Source organism: Phacochoerus africanus, chromosome 11, assembly GCF_016906955.1.
Source record: "Phacochoerus africanus isolate WHEZ1 chromosome 11, ROS_Pafr_v1, whole genome shotgun sequence".
In the NCBI taxonomy this organism is placed as follows: domain Eukaryota; kingdom Metazoa; phylum Chordata; class Mammalia; order Artiodactyla; family Suidae; genus Phacochoerus; species Phacochoerus africanus.
This window is the reverse complement of record NC_062554.1, coordinates 25694006-25711924: the sequence shown is the minus strand read 5'-3', so window position 1 is coordinate 25711924 and position 17919 is coordinate 25694006. Positions and strand designations below refer to the sequence as shown.

The 17919-nt window shown below is 46.0% G+C and overlaps 1 long non-coding RNA gene across 4 annotated transcripts in view; it reads left to right on the top strand.

The window, feature by feature from the left end:
• Window positions 1-10708, top strand: part of LOC125111584 (uncharacterized) — a 48090-nt gene extending 37382 nt beyond the window's left edge. For 3 of the 4 annotated variants that reach the window (XR_007130900.1, XR_007130897.1, XR_007130898.1), the window contains 3 exons: window positions 7724-7835; window positions 9958-10035; window positions 10136-10708. This is a non-coding gene — a long non-coding RNA (uncharacterized LOC125111584). Of the gene's footprint in view, window positions 1-4131; window positions 4198-7723; window positions 7836-9957; window positions 10036-10135 lie in introns of those variants that run through there. The other variant, XR_007130899.1, reaches the window with a different exon arrangement.
• The last annotated feature ends 7211 nt before the right edge of the window (window positions 10709-17919 follow it).

Genomic DNA, 17919 nt, shown 5'->3' with positions numbered 1-17919 from the left:
CAAATTAGCCACCAGGGAACACCATGATTCAGTATTTTTGCAGATTATATGTCATTAGAAGTTATTAAAAGATAATGGGCATAATTCCCTGTGTTATACAGTAAATCCCTGTTGCTTACCTTTTTTTTTGTCTTTTTGCCTTTTCCTGTGGCATATGGACGTTCCCAGGCTAAGGGTCCAATCAGAGCTGCAGCTGCCAGCCTACGCCAGAGCCACAGCAATGCAGGATCCAAGCTGCGTCTGCGACCTACACCACAGCTCACAGCAACGCCAGATCCTTAACCCACTGAGCAAGGCCAGGGATCAAACCCGCAACGTCATGGTTCCTAGTCGGATTCATTTCTGCTGTGCCACGACGGGAACTCTGTTTACCTGTTTTGTGTTGTAGTTTGTACCCATTGATCCCATACCCCTAATTTGCCCCTCCCCCTTTCCTTCCCCCCTTTGGTAAGCACAAGTTTGTTTTCTACACTTGTGAGTCTGTTTCTACTTGCATATACATTTATTTGTAATCTTTTTAAGATTCCACATATAAATGATATCATAAAGTATGTGTCTTTCTCTGATGTAGTTCACTAAGGATAATATTCTCTAAGTCCATTCACATTGCTGCAAATGGCAGTATATCATTCTTTTTATGGATGAGTAATATTCCATTATTGATCTATTTACCTATCAAATCTTTTTTTTTTTTTTTTTGGCTTTTTACGGCTGCATCTATGGCATATGGAAGTTCCCAGGCTATAGGTCAAATCAGAGCTGCAGCTGCTGGCCTACACCATGGCCACAGCAACATCATATCTAAGCTGCATCGGTGAACTACGCCACAGCTTGTGGCAACACCAGATCCTAAAGCCACTGAGTGAGGCCGGGTATTGGACCTGCACCCTTACGGATACTATGTGAGGTTCTTAACCCCCGAGCCACAGTGGAAACTCCTATATATCACGTGTTCTTAGTTCAGTTGTCTGTTGATGGGCACTTGGGTTGCTTCCATGTCTTGGCTGTTGGAAATAGTGCTGCTATGAACATTGCAGTGCATGAATCTTTCTGAATTAGTGTTTTTTGTTTCCTTCTGATATATACCCAGGAGTGGAATTGCTGGATCATATGGTAGTTCTATTTTCATTTTTTTAAAAGGAATCTCCATGCTGTTTTTCATAGCGGCTACAAGGTGGTCTCTTAAAGGCAGACTGCCTAGATTTGCTCTTGACTAGCCAGGTAAGTTGCTGCACAATCTTGTGCTTTAGTTTCCTAATTTGTGAAATGAAGATAATAATAGTATGAATAATACTCTCCACTTGGAGGTTGTTGGAAGGATCTGATGAGCTAACATGTACGAAATGCAAGAAGAACCTCTGGCACAGAGTAAGGCATTGGGTGTGTCAGCTACTTCCCTGCTTGGCTCTGGGTTTCTGAGAGTAGGGGACATAGGGCTTAGTCTTTTCTGTAACCCCAGAGGCTCGCCCAGTGCGTGGCTCACTGTGGTCCTCAGAGAGTGCTGCTGAATGAATGAACTGCACAGATGAGCAAACGGAGGCTCAGAGCAGTCAAGGGACATGTTCTTGGTCCCACTTGCATGTGGGGCCTTGCAAGCCCCAGACCAGTGCTCTTAGGTTGGCCATTGAATTGGTCACACATGACTGCAGAGTAAGCTATTCTGTCTGTGTGCCTTTAGCACAGAAGAGTCGGTGCATTTAAACTCAATTTTCAGGTTGCCTTTTATGACATCTATGAGAGCAACATTAACAGTTATAGAACATTAAAAAAAAAGTGAAGGTAAGTGTAACATCTGAAATTACTGTGATTTAGGGAATGACAGGTATTATTTTTTCACAATTTTTATGTAATGTGAGTGCATGCTATAGAAGAAGCTGAACGAAAGTTGTAAACATGCCCGAAGAGGACTTATTTCTACGATAGGATAAGCTACGATGGCAGTGTGTGCCTTAGCTTTCGAACACCTGCAAAATGTATTTCTAACAGTTTAAATGTGAGATATTTCCTCACAATATTTATTGACCTAAGACACTGAAACAGAGGCACACTCAAGTTCTGGGGTCCTGATTTAGGACCTCCGTTCTCCAAGTGGGTGTGCTAGGGAGAGGCAGCAGAGCAAGGAAGGAGTCAGTCTCCTTCCCTCAGAACTGAGACCTCTTGTCCTCCACCAGCAGGTGTCCAACCTGCCCTGACTCTGAGCCCAGTTCTGATCTGCGGAGGAATTTAAGGAACTTAGATCTATTGCAGGTTAGCTCTGCTATTGGGCCCACTCTGATCTTGGTCCTGATTCCAGTTAAGGAATGCCCTTGTTGATTGCCCTGCTATGTCAGGCTCCTACATGCTTTATCTCATTTACCCTTCATGAGAAAGTCTCATGTGGAGTTCCCATTGTGGCTCAGCAGGATAAGAGCCTGACTAGTATCTAGGAGGAGGCAGGTATGTTAAAGCATCCGGTGTTGCCACAAGCTGCAGTGTAGGTTACAGAGGCAGCTAGGATCTGGCATCATTATGGCTGTGGTGTAGGCTGGCAACTCTAGTTTCGAGTTGACCCCTAGCCTGGGAACTTCCATGTGCTTCAGGTACAGCCCTAAAAAGACAGAAAAAAAAAAAGAAGAAGTAACATATGATGAAACAGGTGCCTAGAGAGGTGAAGCGACTCCATTTAACCAGGATTCAAAACCTAGTGCAGGATTTCCCGTCGTGGCTCAGTGGAAACGAACCTGACTGGCATCCATGAAGATGCAGGTTCGATCCCTGGCCTTGCTCAGTGGGTTAAGGATCAAGCATTGCAGTGAGCCGTGGTGTAGGTCACAGATGTGGCTCAGATCTGGATCTGGCTTTGCTGTGGCTGTGGCGTAGGCCAGCGGTTACAGCTCCAATTCGACCCCTAGGCTTGGAACCTCCATATGCTGCAGGTGTGGCCCTAAAAAGACAAAAAAGAAAAAGAAAAAAAACTGGGCATCTGGGTTGCCAGATGCCCATCAAGTGGTGAATGGATAAACAGAATACAATGGACTATTATTGTGTCATTAAAAGAAATGAAGAACTGATACATGTTACGTATTATGATTCGCCAAAGAAATAGAACTAATAGGATATATATATTTATATATATATATATATACACACACACATACACACATACATATATATATGTAGATATATATATGGCTATATATATATCTGGGCATATATATCATATAACCTATAACATGTTATATATTAAATATATTAATATTAGTAAATCTATATACCTATGTTTCGCCTACCAATAGAAGTATAATGCATAACATATTAATATATTTATATATATTAATATTATGTGATGCATATATATATAAGGGATTATCTCCCATGGTTATGGTGGCTTGTACCTCCCAAGATCTGCAGTCTGGAAGCTAATACTCAGGAGAGCCAATAGTACAGTTCTAGTTCGAATCCAAAGGCTTAAGAATCAGGAAAGTCAATGGTATGATTTCCAGGCTAAGTCCAAGTCCAAAGACCAGTATCCCAGCTTGAAAACAGTCAGGCTGAGAGAGAACAAATTCTCCCTTGCTCAGCCTTTTTGTTCTATCCTGCCCGTCAGTGGATTGGACAAAGCCCACCCACGCTGGGGAGGGCAATCAGCGTTATCCAATCTACCATTTAAATGCTCATCTCATCCAGAAGCACTTTCACAGACATACCCAGAAACAATGTCTAACCAAATATCTGAGCATCCTATGCCCAGTAAAGTTGACACGTGAAATCAACCATAACATGCTACAGCGTGGATGAACCTTGCAAACCTCATGCTAAGTGAAAGAGGCCAGACACAAAAGGTTACCTGTCATATGATTCCATTTATATGACATGTCCAGCAAAGGCAAATCCAGAGACACAGAAAGCAGATTAGTGGCAGCCAGGAGCTGATGAGGAGGCGGAATGCGAGTGACTGCTTGCTGGATACTGGGTTTCTATTTAGGATGATGAAAATGTTCTGGAACTAGACAGCAATGATGGCTGCATAGCACTGTGAGTATAATTAACGCCACTGAATTATACACTTTGAGTTGGTCAAAACGGTAAATTTTATGTTACTTTTTTTTTTTTTGGCTATGCCTGGGGCACGAGGAAGTTCCTGGACCAGAGAGTACATCCAAGCCACAGCAGTGACAATACCGAATCCTTAACCACTAGGCCCTCGGTGAACTCCAGGTATATGTATTTTGCCACAAAAAAACCAATCCAGAACATCTGCTTTTGAAGACCTTGTTTTTCTCGTGAAACAGGATGTGCTTCTGCCTTGTTCTTGACTCTGTTCCTAACGTGTAACTAGATCTCTCCATGGAGAAACCTTAGTCTTCCAGTCCCCCTGCTACAGAGGCTGCTGGCTTTTTTTTTTTTTTTTCCATTTTTTCTAGGGCCATGCTTGTGGCATATGGAGGTTCCCTCGAAGCTGTAGCTGCTGGCCTGCACCACAGCCACAGCAATGCCAGATCTGCGCCGTGTCTGCAACCTACACCACAGCTCATGGCAATGCTGGATCCTTAACCCACTGAGCGAGGCCAGGGATCGAACCTGCAATCTCATGGTTCCTAGTTGGATTCATTAACCACTGTGCCACGATGGCAACTTCGAGGCTGCTTGCTTTTGAAGGCCGCCCCTCCACTTCTCTCCCCTCCCCGCAAAGGCTGGATTGGAGCCGTGCCCTCTGGTGGGAACTGATGACATCCCTCCTTCCGACGTCCTGCCTGCAGGGAGCTCTTCGCTGGTAGCTCCTTCTCCCCCTCAGGTTCCACCCGATACCCACTAAACGCTCATCTTCAGCCTGTCATTGTGGGGGAAGGATAGCCATGGTCTGGTGTTGGGCCAGCTTGGCCATGTCCCATCTCAGGGAGCTGGGCAGGCTGACCTGTGTCCAATGCTTTCTGCATCCTCTTCTCACTCACCTTATGCCTTTTCCCCTGTGGACATTTCCGTACTCTCCTACTCTCCTCCTGCACTACCTGTTCTGTTCTTCTGATGGCCTGTACCTGCCAAAGTGTCACCAAAGTGACACTTAGTCCTCTGCAGAAGTTGGGTGAAGCCTATTCATTCTGGCCCTTCTTGCCCTTCCCCAGCTGGGCCCATCTTCCCAGAAAACCAGTGTCCCTCATTCATCCTCCACCTCCAATTAATCTTCCCGACATGTGCATCTAAGGCAAGACAGTGTAAAAAGGAAGAAGCCACACGATCTAAAGCAGAGAAGAGGAGCTCCTGTTGTGGCTCAGCGGTAACGAATCCAACTAGTATCTCTGAGGACGCAAGTTTGATCCCTGGCCTCGCTCAGTGGGTTAGGGATCCGGTGTTGCCAGGAGCTGTAGTGTAGGTCGCAGATATGGCTCGGATCCTGCATGGCTGTGACCGTGGTGTAGGCCGGCAGGTATAGCTCCGATGCAGTCCCTAGCCTGGGAACTTCCATATGCCGTGGGTGCAGCCCTAAAAAGCAAAAAAAAAAAAAAAAAAAAAAAAAAAAGCAAAAAGAAATAAAACAGAGAAGAACTGAAATGATAGGAATTTTGAACACAGAAAGGAGAAGAACCCATCACAAGCTCAAAGGGACACGGCTGGCGACACTTGCGGTCTTATAGCATCACTGAAATCACGTGACGCAGGCAGCTCTGCCTTCCAACCAATTCCCCCACCCCAAGGCCCCATCCTCTCCTGTGGGCACTTAAGGCCACTGAACCCATTCTTGCTGCCAACACGATCCCCATAGCACCCGCCTCAACAGCCCCCAGACACCAGGAGACGGGGCACGAGCTGCTCATTCTCTGAATAAGCAGCCATACTTCAATTGCCATGAGTGTCCCTCTGTCCCTGTCTGCAAAGGGTGATGTCACTGGACACGTAAAGGGAAAAAAGAGCCTGTTCCATCTTCCAGATACAGAGGAAGCAGGGTGGGGTCACCAGGAGAAAGCTCTAAGCGAGGCTGGGCTCACCTGTGCCCCGCAGGCTGTGTAGAGTGACTTGGAGGCCTGTCAGACTTCTCCAGGGGGGAAAAGAGGTACAGAAGCTGGGAAATAGACTCAGTGCTTTGGCCTGAAAAAAAAAAATCAATCTCCTGCTGATTGAGAGAATCAAGCAGTTTTCCATCTCTCAATCCTACCAGGGACTGCAGTAAATACAAAGAGGAAAAAGACACAGTCCCTGCCTTCAGTGAGAATTTTGCTTAAGAGAGCGGATGGGGCAGAGGGGGAGGCAAGATAGAGCCCGCGCGCCAGGCGACCCCTGCCCACTGTCAGTGGCATAATGGGATTCAGAGGCCGCAGGAGCCCTGGGGGCTGAGAAATCTTCTTGGCCAAGGGGAGGGCTTCCCCTGATGAATGGGGGCATTTGGGACGTGGAGGGGAGAGGCATTTGGAGCAGAGGCCCCTTGTGACACAGCCAGGGGACGCTGGCCGAGGAAGTCCAGGAGTGGCAGAGGGAGGATGGAAAGGAAACGCGGGAGGGCTTGGCCAGTGTGCGACTAGGAATGACCCTACGCCTCATTTCCTCACCTCTAAGTGGCCTTGAAACGACTATGTAGCGCTGTTCCAAAGCATCACTTAAGAGACACTTGACAGGAAGCCTAACCCAGCCCTCTCCATGGGCCGGGCCCTCAAAAAATGGCAGTTCTGGGCTGAGAGGCTTGGGCACTACCCTGCAGGCTGCATGGAGACAAGGGTTGGTGAGCAGGGAAAGGATTCCACGACCTGGGCAGAGGGGGCATTACGAAGGATGCCAGAGGCCTTGTGGGAGGCTAAGCCCTGTCTCCTCTGGTGGAGGCGGGCAGGGACCCTGAGGTCCTGGAGTTACCGGGCTGGGAAGCCTTTCAGTGACCTCTCCGATCCTGACCCTCGGATCGTGTGGGAGGTCTTTTCCCGAAAGTTCTCTAGAGTTCTCGGGCGGTCCGGGCTGCCAGTCCCTTGTCCCCCAGGTGGAAGCAGGGTGTGTAGGACAGGATGGGAGAGATGGTCCCCTCCCTTATCCATCATGACGGCCAGCTGTTTTTCACTCCAGCTAAAATTTAGTAGGTGTATTAAAATGCATCCAGACACAATAAAACCTTGTTTGAGGTTTAAAATATAGCTTGTCAGATGAGTATTTAGTGGTGTGTTTTAATATGCATAAGTGCAAACCAGAATTTAATGTGTAGGCTAAAGTACACATTAGCAATTTCCCAAGTGATCGAAAATTGCAGTGTACATGAGCAACTCGAGGGGTGGGTGGGCCGTGGTGGGAGAGAGGAAACCAAACATCATGCAACTTCGGGATCTCTTTTCTGTATTCCCTTAAGGAGGGCCTTGACTTCCCAGGCAACTTTATAATGGAGTTTCCTTTTAACTTCTGTATTGATTCCTTGGTCTTATGTTTTATTGAGATAGAATTCACGTAACATAAAATTGGCCCTTTTACACTGTCTGATTCGATGGCATTTAGTACATTCACAGGGCCGTGCCCTGCAGCCATCATCTCTTGCTGGTTCCCTAGCATTTCCATCAGCCCTGAAGAAAACTCTGTATCCATGAACCCATCACCTCTCGTCCCCCCTCCCTGCTCCAGCCCCTGGCAACCACTAGTCTGCTTTCTGTCTCCATGGATTTACTATTCCATCTCTCTCTCTCTCTCTTTCTCTTTATTTAAAAAAATTGATTATTATTTTTTGCTTTTGTTTCTCTCTTCTGATTCATGTAAGTATGTGTGTTTCTCTTGACCACAGGTAATGCCTGCTGCTTCGGAAAAAATCAGAGGTCGCGAGGCTGGAAACCAATATGTCAAGTTGAGAAGTGAGGAATTGCAGGATAGAAACTCGCTTTGTAAAACCAGTACAGGTAAGGCTGGAAGACAGTCCTATCAAGTTTTTCTCAAGGGGGCTATTAACATTTTTGTAGTACCAGCCCCTTGGCAGTCTGATGAAGCTCTGGGACCTCTTCTCAGGATAATGATTTAGATAAAATAAAGCATACAGGATTGCAAAGGAAGCTGAACATATTGAGATACAGTTATAAAATATTAAAGTATCTGATGAGCAAGTGTTATATGTACTTTTTTTTTTTTTTTTAATTTCCATGGCATATGGAAGTTCCCAGGCTAGGGGTCCAATCAAAGCTGGAGCTACCAACCTATGCCACAGCCACAGCAACACAGGATCTGAGCCCATGGCATCTGCAACCTCTACCTCAGCTCATGGCAACACCAGATCCCTAACCCCCTGAGCAAAGCCAGGGATCGAACCTGCATCCTCGTGGCTCCTAGTCTGGTTCATTACTGCTGAGCCACAGTGGGAACCCTATACTTTTTTATGAACACATTGAATAATGACACCTAGCTGTGGGTCCACTAACACTGTCATTTTAAAGTAGTGAGAAATGTACATTACATTAGAGATATCTGTAGCACCATGACGTGATATGAAAATATCTGATTTCTATTGGTGGCAAAGTCCCAGCTATTGCTAATAATACCATGGCGTGTTGCTTGTATTTGTAATGGAAAGGAAGGTCAACGGAAACTAGTGAAAACAAAGATATCCTTTTCCCCATCCAGGTTCACCCACAGACTTCAGGTAAGAATTCTTGTTCTGGGATTGGTAGTTTCTAACCTATTTTTCAACCATGGATTTCTTTGACAGTCTAACCAAAGCTGTCTATAGACCAACTCACAAAAAAAAAAAAAAAAGGCACTTATCTTCGGATACAAAAATCATATCCTATTTGTAGACCTCCTGATGCCCATGCATGGACGATTTCCACACCTACGGACCTCAGGTTAAGAACTCCAATTCTATATGTACCAACAGTCAAGGGCACTGTATGATTTAGCATTCCTTAGCTATAAATAATAGCAACTAACTTGGGAACACAGGCAGTTTTACAAGACCTCTGTAAACAGAATCTTCTGAACAGAATCTTTTTATCTGCATCCCAGATCTAGAATGAGTAAGTTCCATCCCTGGCCAGGCTTTCGACACTCAACCATCATTTCAATGTCTGAGTGACCTAGTCAGGTGCCCATCCTCGTACCTGAAGAGAGCTGGGAACCTTGATCGAATAGCTCAGAAGATTTGAGTTTCCTTTGTGGCTTGATGACTTAAGGATCTGGCATTGGCACTGCAGTGGCTTAGGTCCCTTCTGTGGCATGGGTTTGATCCCTGGGCCAGGAACTTCTGCATGCTGTGGGCATGGCCAAAAAAGAAAAATACACCTCAGGAGATTGTATCTAATGAAGAAGAATAATTTCTTAGAAGGAATTTGAGGAACTATTACAAAAAAAGGACAAAAGAGAGTGAGGAAAAAAGGAAGGAAGGAAAGAAAGAAAAGAAAGGAAAAAAGAAAGAAAGAAAGAAAAAGAAAGAAAAAGAGAAAGAAAGAAAGAAAAAGAAAGAAAAAGAGAAAGAAAGAAAAGAAAAGAAAAAAGAAATCACTGTATATGAGGCAGGCAAAAGAGTAAATAAATTTTAAGTCCCATGAATAGTGATGATGGGTGCTGATTTTTAAAAAATTAATATAATAAGACATACTTTCTGGGACCACGTTAATGTTTCTGAAAGCAGGATATAGCTTTTTTTTTTTTTTGTCTTTTGTCTCTCTTTTTGTTGTTGTTGTTGCTATTTCTTGGGCCGCTCCCGCGGCATATGGAGGTTCCCAGGATAGGGGTTGAATCGGAGCTGTAGCCACCGGCCTACGCCAGAGCCACAGCAACGCGGGATCCGAGCCGCGTCTGCAACCTACACCACAGCTCACGGCAACGCCGGATCGTGAACCCACTGAGCAAGGGCAGGGACCGACCCCGCAACCTCATGGTTCCTAGTCGGATTCGTTAACCACTGCGCCACGACGGGAACTCCAGGATATAGCTTTTAATATACGTATACATTGAAAGCAGCCCTCCTCCTCCTTCCCATGCTCAAAAAAGTAAACTGCTGTTAAATCAAATCAGTGTTGCATCTTACAGCTGAGGAGACAGAAGCAAGGAACTGTGGCTTCACAGAATCGGTCAAAGCCATACAAGCCAGATTTCCTTGAAACTTCAGTAAGTGCTTCCATTCCTCGGCTTTTTATGTCATTTCTTTTCATCTTCGCTCCTCTAAAGCATCCTTACTTTGTCTACTTTGGCTCTTCTCTCCCATCAGATGTTTACGACACTACCAAACACTGAGATGAAATCCAGTTCAATTAAGCAGGTGTTCACTGAACGGCAGCTCCTCGTCAAGCTCTTTTCTAGGCACTGGGAGCATCACGCAAAGAGGATAAAGCAGAGCCATTTGCTCTCCAAGAGCTGACAGCTTAGGTGTGGAGACCACACACACACACGGGAGCCAGGTAAACCGCTCACCTGGACTGCTGACCTAAGTGGCCCTCACCCTATGTGCTCGCCCAAGTGCTGCAGCCGGGAGTCAGGGGTTGAGAGCCGAGTGTCGGCCGAACAGTGAAGGAAGACACAGGGCTCCCAGGACCCCCTCTCTGAAAGCAACAAGGCCCTGAGGAGTTGTCCTTGTCTGGTCATCCTCCAAGAAATACAGAATCTTTGGATGAGGAGGACCACGTGCCCAGTGAGCTCCTCCCAGGGGCCAACGTCCACCTCTTCACCTCGAGGTTCTCAGCTTTAAGGTCACTTCCAGACAGGTCTTCCCAGGCCTCTCAGTTTAAAACTAGGTCCTGGAGTTCCTGCTGCGGCTCAGCGGTTAACGAATCCGACTAGGAACCATGAGGTTGCGGGTTCGATCCCCAGCCTTGCTCAGTGGGTTAAGGATCTGGTGTTGCCGTGAGCTGTGGTGTAGGTCACAGACGTGGCTCGGATCCTGCGTAGCTGTGGCCCTGGCGTAGGCTGGCAGCTGCAGCTCGGATCCGACCCCTAGCCTGGGAACTTCCATATGCCGCGGGTGCAGCCCTAGAAAAGACAAAAAGACAATAAATTAAATAAATAAATAAATAAAACTAGGTCCTGTTACTAAACTTTTTTGTAGTACCTGGTTCGTTTTCTTCAAAACACTTAAGATCATTTGTAATTGTGTGCTTATTTTTCTCTCCACTGATCTGTGAGCTTTTCTAGGAGGGAAAGGACTCTTGTCTTTTTTACTCGCCTCTGAATCCAGAAAATTCAATTCAGTGCCTGCACGTAGGCGGCGCTCGGTAAATATGTGTGGCGTGACTGGGTTAAGCATAGGCTAGAAACTCTACCCCTGCTTTCCGATAATGATGCAGCTCAGTGGAGGTCAAGGACACAGTTGATAGGGAACATCTTTTGATGTTAAAAATGGGCCCGGCCAAGGGGACAGCTGGTGTATGAGTCATGATGGAGACCTGCAGGTTTATGAGTCTGAGAGTTAAGGTAATTAAGAAGCATTGTTTTTTGGTTTGGAATTTAAAACCTGTAATGAAATATGTACACCCTATGGAATAAAGGTGGTGTTCTCCTGCTCTGTTCCACCCATGGCAACTATGCCAATCATTCCACCTTTATTTTATTGATTGATTGTCTTTTTAAGGCCCACGGCATATGGAGATTCCCAGGCTAGGGGTCGAATCGGAGCTACAGCTGCCGGCCTACACCACCACCACAGCGATGCAGGATCCGAGCCGCGTCTATGACCTACACCACAGCTCATGGCAACCCCGGATCTTTAATCCACTGAGCGAGGACAGGTATCGAACCCGCGTCCTCATGGATACCAGTTGGGTTCATTAACCACTGAGCCACGACGGGACCTCCATCATTCCGCCTTTAATGGGACTCTGGGGACTTGTGTGTTCGGGTGGTGTTCTTTCCCAAACAAACACAGAACACAAATGAAACCCTGAAAGGAATTAGACGAGCATGAAGACAGCCAAGTTAATGAAACTCTGATTTCTCTTGACATAGACACTTAACATTTGCCAGCAGGGAGAAGGTGGTGAAGAAATTAAGTGGAAAGAATCCACCGGTGCTCCTGGCTTGAGAGTTGGCTTTGGTTGCGGCCAGCTGGGTGGAATAGGGATTCCTTTCCGCTCTTTAGCTGAAGACTTAAATTTCAGAAACCGGAGGGAGTAAGCATGAAGATCCTGGCTGAGCTGTTCATTAGTGCTCCAGTGTCTCTGTACAAATGAAAGCGGAGGCCCTAAAATTTTCCTCACATGAGATCTTACAGCTTTAGGAAAATGGGCAAGCCTCCCTTTACTGTAGAAATGAGTAGGTACAATTTTGTTCAAAATCTCGGTTTAAAAAATGCACCTCTGTGTGTGTGTATATATATATATATATATATAATATAATTACCTGTGAGAAAAAGACATTTTCATTATAATCCTTGATCCTTCTGCAGTAATAGTCTCTGAGGAAATTCAAATTCCAGCTAAGTGCATGAGGTGGGTAGGCTGGCTGCGGCGGAAATATAAACATATGAGATGTAATGCTACCCCACGTTTCAACGACAAGAAGTTGGATATTTTCCCCTCCATTAAGGAAAAATATATTTCACCACTTTTCTAGTTCTAGAAGAGTCTTTCCAGCTTCTGGGAATTCATATCAGATTTAACTTTAACACTGAGTACCTGGGGAGGGAAGCATTGCCAAAGGAGTTGGTCATTTGACATCTGTGTTCAGCTGGGCCTTGGGTGAATTTCTTCTGTGTGCTAGGTCTCAGTTTTACCCTTTGTAAGACAGGGATTGAAAACAATATCTCCTTGGCGTTCCCGTCATGGCTCAGTGGTTAACAAATCCGACTAGGAACCATGAAGATGTGGGTTCGATCCCCGGCCTTGCTCAGTGGGTTAAGGATCCGGCGTTGCCATGAACTGTGGTGTAGGTTGCAGATGCAGCTCGGATCCCAAGTTACTGTGGCTGTGACGTAGGCCAGCGGCCCCAGCTCGGATTCTACCCCTAGCCTGGGAACCTCCATATGCCACGGGAGCGGCCCTAGAAATGGCAAAAAGACAAAAAAAAAAAAAGAAAAAAAAGAAAAAGAAAACAATATCTCCTCTTAGGTTTAAGTAGCTCCTCTCTGGCAGAACAGTATTGGTGACCTAAGAAGGACTCACTCTGCCACAAGCCTGTGCTCATGCATGCACACTCGAGTGTGCACACATCCACACACACACACGTGGGTGTGCATGCATACACATGTATGCATATGCATGAGCACACATACTCTGCAACTGACCAGACCCCAAGCCCCAGACCTTGTTCCTGCCTCGCTCTCTCCAGAATCACCTCCAGTTCCTCCTGATCCACGCCCACAGATGCAGTCCCGGGAGTGAAGCCTCCTTAGCTCCACATTCTAACCAGCTAATGTGTCTGCCACTTAGGTGAAAGGCAAAAAAGGAAACAGAGGCGGGGTTGCTGTGATTCACAACACAAGGTCTATTGAGTCAGCTGAGTCCTTGCAGGGGTCGCTTGGGTCTCTGAGATCATAAGGTGGGTCTGTCCAAGGCTTTCAGATGACATGCACCTGCAGCATTACGAAAACATTTGGGGGGGGGGCAACTCAGATTGCCAGCTTTTTATTTTGCTGAAAAATGGCTGAAAACAAACCCCCAAACAATCGCAAATAGAATATTCATTGATACAAAAAGCGGAATGCGTTTAGCTTTACATGCATTGCTCTAATATGATCTCATTTTGCCCCTGCATAGCAAAAAACTCTCCAAGGACCTGAGGCCATCTGCAGATGAGCCTAGGACCCTGCTGTAGCAGCGACACAGCTGGGCATAGATGGCGCCGAGGGAGGAGTTTGATGAACATACACTGCTGACCTGTGCTCCTGGCCACTGCAGCCAGGCCATGCACCCAGCTTCAGTTTTGAGGCTCCCTACTCTGCAAACACTCTGGGGCTTGCTGCCTTTGCCAGTCCAGACCTCTTTCTTGCCTCGTTTCTTCTATAATTTATCCCTCCAGACTGGTCCGGGCTAGCACAACAGGGCACACCTATGAAGCACAAGGTAGTGTTTCCTCCTTCACTGAGTGTGGGTCCTTGTCCTCTTCACAGCGTTATAGAGGGCGCCAACATGGTGTGGATCCTACAATCCTCAATTTACCATACTCTGGTCTCATCACACTTTTCCTATAAGGCCAATGTCGTATGGACTGAGTCAGAAGAATCATTAGGCCTCTGTTCACTCATTCATTCATTCATTCATTCTCTCATTGCATTCATTTACTAGATATTGAGGGTTAATTATGCCCCAGGCTCCATGCCAAGGGATGGGGATATAGCAGTGGGCAAACAAGCACGGTCCCTTCTCTCATGGAGGGAGAATGTGACAGAAACAAACAAATAAATGCATAAGTGTAAAATGTGATGAGAACGGTGAAAAATCAGGAGTGTCGTGAAAGAATACAATAGATGGAGTAATTAAGAGCTTCCCTGAGAAAGTGACATTTAGGTGGAGGCCTGAGAGAGAACAAAGCGGATATTCATTGGTTTCGGTCACCTTCCACCCACTTTCGCTTCTTTTGGTAGCAACAGCTGCTGATCATCTTTGAGAGCTTTCATTCAGGGAGTCCCATTTTTCTTCTGTTGGGATAGTGACCCAGGTAGGTCATGTGATCAAGCCAGGTCATGTGACCAAACCAGGTGAGGCTGACTTTCATTCAGGGCTTGGAATCTTGAGTGGAATAATGCAAGGACAGAAAGAATTGGAGTGGACAGAGCGTGCTGAGTGATGGGTCGAGCCAAAGCAATGCCTCTGGAAGGCAAGCTGCGCCAGACCTCGTGGGGCCAGGTGAAGAGTTTGGATTTTATCCTAAAATGCAAAGGGAAGTCGTAAAGGTATTTTGAGCAGCAGGGGGAGGATATTTTCAGTAGCAACCAATGTAACAAAGGGAAAAACAATCCAGCAGACAATCCAGTCCAATGAATGGTGTAAAGATCTTTGAATTGGACATCTCAGTTTTGCTCTGAGCCAGCTCCAGGACGCTAGGAATTAGTAAGGCTCTTCTTTTTTGTTTGTTTTTTTTCCTTTTTTTGGCCGCCAGCTTGGCATATGGAGCTCCCAGGCCAGGGATGAGATCCGAGCCACAGTTGTGACCTGCTAAGCCCAGCTGAATCCTTGAATCCTTAACCCACTGTGCCAGGCCAGGATTGAACCTGCACTCCCAAGATGCCACTGATCCTGTTGTGCCACAGCGGGGGGGTCCTGGTAAGACTCTTCTAATCTCTCTTAGCCCCAATTTCCTCATCTATAAAGTAAGGAGTGTCGGCTAATCTCTAATTTTCCTTCCTTCTCTGATGTTTTGTGATTTACAGTGACATCTTATCAAATTGGACAAGATATCCACCAACAAAAAGATCATAAAATAGGAGAGATAAACACCCAACCTCTATAAAGCCTTCTTGTGTTCCAAGGGGTTACAATGTTTAAAGTGGTTTTTAAGCTGATTTTGCCAGCTCATTGTGCTGTTGGATGCAAAAGGAGTTTAACCGGTACTAGGCTCAGTAGTCATTCACTGAGGAACTTTGAAAGAAGGTATTAAAGTGTGATATTCTGCTACACTGAGACATAGCAACTGCAATTGAATGCTTCATGACAGAAAACACTAGTGAGAGTATCAACTCTTGGCTAAATTTCGCCAAGACCTTGCAACTGTCAAAATGCCTATGCGCTATTGCATATCAGTTATCTACTGCTGCCTACACTTAGTGGCTTAAATTTTATTTTATTTTTCACAACTCTTGGGTTGACTGGGTTATTTTTGGCTAGTCGTGCCGGGCTCAAGCATGTGGCTGCGTTCAGCTGGTGATTGGCTGGGGGCTGCTGGGATGGCAGAGCCCTGGGTCTTTCATTTTTAAGGAGGTTGGACCTGGTTTCTTTACTTTCTTTACAGCGTTTCGAGAAGGCAAGGAGCGAGGCACAAGTGCTCATCAAAGACCCCTGTGTTGGAGTTGCTGTTGTGGCTCAGTGGGTTAAGAACCCAACCAGTATCCATGAGGATGCAGGTTCAATCCCTGGCCTTGCTAAATAAGTTAAGGATTGGTGTTGCTGCAAATTGCAGTGTAGGTTGAAGATGCAGCTTGGATCTGGTGAGGCTGTGGCTGAGGTGTAGGCCAGCAGCTGCAGCTCTGATTCAACCCCAGTCAGGGAATTTCCATATGTCACAGGTGTAGCCCTAAAAAAAAAAAATTATATATATATATATATATATATATATATATCCCTGTGTTTGCCATATTTCCTGATGTCCCAGTGGCCAAAGCCTTTCACGTGGTCAAGCCCAGGGTTGATGAGGGAGGGGGCTATACCAAGGGCATGGATAGGAGGTGTGATTCATTAAAGGCCATTAGTGTAACCGTGTGGGAACTCTCCCTCTTAGATATGCATTGCAAGATGTGCAACTTTAACTTATAAATTATGGTGCTTTCACGAAGACACAATGTACATGTTATTACTAGTATAAGGAAGCATCTGGAGTCACCTTATTAAGGGACTGAATCCTACATCAAATGGCTCTGCTTGCCTCATAAAATTATTCATTAATTTTAGCAGTGGCCTTGGAAAGTTATGTACATAATATTTAGAGGAAAATGGCATTTACAATTATAATGAATTAAAGCAATCTATACTGCAGTACCACTGCCCCAACTTGGAACTAATTTCCTATTAGCAGCATCTATGTCCTTCCAATTGCTCTGTTCTAGTCTGTGCGTGCCTATCTCATCCACTAGACCTTACACTCCTTTGGGGGCAGGAATCCCACTTCGCCCATGTTTGTTTCCCTATCTCTCCCAGCACCAACAATACTCAGTGGATGCTCCCCAAAGGCTTGTTAAGTAAAAGAGTCAATAGTTGCCTTTTATTCAACACCTGTATGTTCCAGGACGGCACTCACAGGCTGGATCACTACTCCTCTCAAAGACACAGACTGTGTCACAGATAAGGGTTATCCTCCACAGTTTACAATTGTGGGGACTGAGGCTCAGAAAGCCGGGGGTGGACCAGCTGGGATTCCAGCCCAGTCCCCTCTGATGCCACTTTATCACACCCACTGGCTGCTTTATGTGTAGAGCAGATAGAAGACTGTCCAACAGGAACAGATGGCCTCAAGGTGTTGAGAGAGGGGCAAGCAGAAAACAGGGAGCCGCCTTTAAATGTTTAAATATTCACTTCCTTTGCAATAAAATAAACACTTGTGAATGAGGAGGTTGGCTACCGAAACCCGAAACCTGGGTGAAAAACCTGAAGGAGAGCCAGCTCTCCAGCTCTTAAAAAACCCAAGCCCAGCTAATTCCTGGGGGTGGGGAGAGGAGGGACTGGAAAAGACTGGCTCTCTGGGCCGGCTCTGCCTGGCAGGTGACAATACTACCGGCACAAGGGTACTAGGGTTGTCTGTCCTCGGACAAAAATGTTGCCATTCATTTACATGTTGCCTGTAGTTTTTATTACCTACTAGGTCAGTGAGGATACTAACGGGAGCTACCATTTATATACCACAGTATAGACGGGGTGGAGGGGCTGTGCAAAGCGCTTTACATGACCATAATGAATCCTCACAACAACCCTAAGAAGTAGATTTTATTATTCTTAATTTATAGACGGGGTAACTGCCCAGGGAGATTTCGTTTTCCCGAGAGCTCCCAGCCTTTAAGTGGGAGATCTGAAACCTAAGTCTATTTGACTAAAAGCCCTGAATAACATTGAGCTGTGGGCCTTGTGCGGCTTTGGTACTGGTCTGAGGTGGGGAATTGAGAATCCTATTTATTCATGCAAAGCTGCGTGTGTGTGTGTGTGCGTAATTTACAAAAAACAAATCCGGGTCGGGATATCTGTCCTCTGGAGGTTTAAAAGCTACTACGTGGGTGGATGCGGCCAAAATCTCTACTCCTTCATTCACTCTTTCGCTCCCTCCAGAAGTATTTATTGCGCACTTGGGTATTCCAGGCGGGGCGCTAACCTAGCCCTAGCAGAGACAGAGAGAGACGTGCTGTCTGTTTCCCTAACCCGA